General features: G+C 30.5%; 1 long non-coding RNA gene across 1 annotated transcript; it reads right to left on the bottom strand.

Moving 5' to 3' along the window:
* Positions 1-740: 740 nt before the first annotated feature.
* On the bottom strand, positions 741-3,828 carry LOC127714377 (uncharacterized). The gene is made up of 2 exons (XR_007987710.1): positions 3,633-3,828; positions 741-1,979 (listed from the first exon to the last, which is right to left on the bottom strand). It is a non-coding gene; the product is annotated as an uncharacterized LOC127714377 (long non-coding RNA).
* Positions 3,829-4,030: the final 202 nt, after the last annotated feature.

Raw genomic sequence — 4,030 nt, 5'->3', positions numbered from 1 at the left:
AGTGTTTTGTAGACTTGGTTGTCTCTTTGTCGTCTTTCTCGTTTTATCATGAAGTGGTCAGTTTCTCTACGACTTGTGTGTTTTGAATGTCCATTTTGGTATCTTCCGCCCCTTTTTTATGGTATGAGTATATGTCTTTGATTCAGTATGATGTCCTATCATAAAAATCCTGACTGGTGACATCAAGGATTTGTATAAAAATCATTGTTGACAAATGTCTGACTTGCTGGATAAAAAATACTCGATTCAAACACATACTCATATCATATGGAAATACTGTGTTAAAGCAGTTCAATTATCAAAGAGAGATAACTCTAAATGTTTCAAATAGAAAGCCACTATGCGGGTAGTAATTTTCCAAACACTGCTATAAATGAACACAATAAGTATTAAATCCAGGTTCCTTGTCATAATTCATTATCTAGTGACAACCCGACAACAAAATGTAAACAAATCTAAACAAGTAGAGCTCATCACTGCAATTTCTGCTATATGGTTTATTCGTCAGGACTAAAAAAAAAATCACTAAAGATACATGATCTGTTGGTAGGTTTTTTTTCTTATTTCACATTTTAATTACTTGAAACGCGTGGCCATAACATCAATTTAGTCGTTATATTTCGCTTCTCTGTGTGTAACTCTGCTAAGTGAGAAACTGGATCGATTACGAGAAGGGCATGCATTATTGCAGTTAAAAAAAATTATGTTCGAACCAGAAGAAATCAGAAGTTAACAAGTAGTACGTTTGATAAATTTAATCAGTTCTATAAATATTATACAGATAACACAGGTATAACAACAAAAATATAAAAGGTATATTCTTTAAAAGGGTACGAACAAAAGACAATTTGTAGAATTTCCTGTTACTCAAATTATTATTCCTCTTATGACTAATTAAAGGAAGGAAGTCATTGGTTTATTTCGGTAAACACGCTAGTAACGAAAACAACCACAATTATAATGCTTTTACAATTATTTTGTTTAACTGTTTCATTTGAAATATATATCAAGACTTTTATATGTCTCGTTAGATATATAACGGACCCTAAAATCTTTGCCGTAGTTTGGCTTTCACTCATAATCCAAGAAATATAACTGATTAATAGGTCTCTGATATAATCAATAACGTCCCCGCAGATAACCTAAATAATTCAATCGTTATATTTCGCTGCTCTCTGATCTCCATATTAACCTCGCGAGTGGGAGAGCCGATCACGGGGAGAGACCGTAAACTCGGAAAGTAAAATTTGAAATGAAAGGGATACAGTTCTTGTCACCGGAATTCCTTTTTCGTTTGAATATAAAGCCAAAAAAGTTTCAAAAAAATAATGTAAGTAATGAAAAAAATTATAAAAACAGATATAAAGAGACCCAGTGTTTTCAGTTGCATTTGGGTTCGATGTTAGAGCATGAAATATTTAAAAAAAAAAATAAAAGTAACACTGATGGAATTATTCACTGGAAGTCAATATGTTCTGATTCGAAGCCTCAGTATCATCAGAATATTGTTGCTGCCCTGTCTGCTCGCTGTTAACATTCACAGAAATGTCTTGCTGCGCTGATTCAGTGTCATTCGATGAAGAATCAGTCGATATGTTGCTGTCCACGGAAGTGTTTACATCGACGTCATCGCTTCGAGGGGAATTTAAATTTTCTGTTTCGTCATTATTTTGTGAATCTGAACTGGAATTGCTGGATTCAAACACTGAATTTGAAAAGTTAGTTATAATCATTCTAGCGACTGCCGTCATTTTCCTCCTGACATAGATACCATACATATTTCTCACGTTTTCTGTCACTTTCCGCCGTTGTTTTAATACGTACAGATGTGAATTAACTCCTCTGTCTTTGCAAATTTTAAGCCTTTTGTTTATTTCATTCAGTTTGATATTGAGCACAGTCAGCTGTCTTCTTCCAAACATTTCTGCTCTTACTAACTTCTGCATCTTTGTTATTGTCACTTGAGATACATCCATGATCTAAATAAATTGAAATTATAAACGAGTCAAATTTGAGTTTCTTCAGTTTATTTTTTTCATTTTTATTTCAAATAAGGATATTACTTCGGGATGATGGTCAATGTCACTTCAAGTTAATCACGTATAAAAGTATATTAATCTTAAATAATCAGTCGAACAACCGGAAAATGGCTACTAGGTTTAACTTGATACCGATTTCCCCTGGATTTATTTTGAACAAGGGAAAATTTCAAAACTTTCTATTTTCTTCACTAATACTAACTGTATAACATATACTCTGAGTTTGTTACAACATTACCTTCTTAAGTCTGAACCTTGTAGAGCTAGTTATAAATGTATCAAATGGTTCAAAACTGCAATTTTGAAAGAATTCGGGCAGTTTCTAGAGTTTTTCCCGGTCGTGTTATACCATTACAATTATGTCAAGTTCAGGTCTCTCCAAAATATAAATGAGAAGAAATGAGAGGAAATTTTTACCAAATCCTAAATTCTAAAAGATGTAAGGGTATGAATTTTTTTCACATACATGTACACATTCTTTCATTTTGGTGAAGGGTGACCTTCGTTTCATATGCTATAAAAATATGTCAAAATTGCAACATTTTATAAACTTTGTCTTTTATGGAAATGAATGTTGACATATCGATTTTTCCCAAATCTTTTATATATTATATAATATATCATGTTGCCTTTTCAACAACACAACATATTACGATAAACATTCGGCAATCTTATATAATAATCAAGAAGTGAATTATAAATCTTTCCGACTTACTACCAATTTTCCTCGTAAGATTTATGTCAAAAGATCTGCTGAAAACATTGTATATTTAATTCCACTAGGTTTTAAGTTTTTAATTTTGATCCGATGATTGAAATAAATTCAGGCCAGGGAAAATGTTCATAACTTTGAAAAATATAAGAGAAGAAACCAAACTTTAAGCATGTTATTAAAAATTTACATTACCAAAAGGTTATCGATAAACAACTTTAAAAATGTTCGTTCGTACAATATCTATGTATAATTTCTTATAAGTTTGATTTAATATAAAATACAATAAAGTTAACTAATTATCAGAACAGTGACAAATTAACATTATATAATTTTATTTGGTAAAACATACCTATTAAATAGCTTATCGATAAGATCATTTCATTACGTATTTAACAGCAATAGGTATTAAAATGAACAAATTGTTCAAAATCATGTTAGCGGATAGTCATATTTCTTTCAAATAAATATTGTATAAACGATGTAGATGAATGCATATTTGTCCCAAATAGAAAGTACTTTGTTGTTAATTACTAATATCTTGCAAAGTGCATGATAGAAACTGATTTAAATTTATATTCGCGACAAATGCACACAAATAGTATCGTATGGTTTCGTCAATTTAAGGTTTTAAAAAATATGCGATTAAGATATCCTTCTTACATAAGAATATTTTATGTCCGTTCTGCGATTTTTTATTTTAAAATATCTTATAATTCTCAATGGTTTTGGATTAAATTTTAACGGCATTTTTTTTACTAATGAACGTCGATGTGCTCTTTCGTAAAATGTAGTGTCAAATAAAATATTTTCCAATGGATGAATCAAAACGATATAGCTGCAAATGCTAAAATATGTTTACATTCTAAATAATTTCTTACCTGACTGTCCATTTTGTTTACGATGTAATTTTGACCTCATGACAAAGTCGTTTATCCACGGGTCATTTTCATGTTTTGACTTGTCGATATGTTATTACTTTTGACCTCTTACAAATTGTTACATAAGGTTAATGAATGATTATGTCTATTTGCCACCTGTTGACACATTTTCCTGTGTCAATAAATAATTTAGATTACACAAAGTATTTAACACAGTTAATACCTGATTATATTTTAAATATAAATGAAAAAAACTAATGTTGATATTTATCCATTCACAGTACTGTAACAGTATCTGGTAGTGATAGAATCGGTAGATCCATGTCAACTGTCAGAAGGCAAGTTGGTATAAAAAATATTGTTGATCATCTCCATAAAATAGCTAACTATACGGTATG

The sequence above is a fragment of the Mytilus californianus genome, unplaced genomic scaffold (assembly GCF_021869535.1).
Source record: "Mytilus californianus isolate M0D057914Y unplaced genomic scaffold, xbMytCali1.0.p SCAF_1, whole genome shotgun sequence".
In the NCBI taxonomy this organism is placed as follows: Eukaryota; Metazoa; Mollusca; class Bivalvia; order Mytilida; family Mytilidae; genus Mytilus; species Mytilus californianus.
This window is presented reverse-complemented; position numbering and strand designations above follow the sequence as displayed.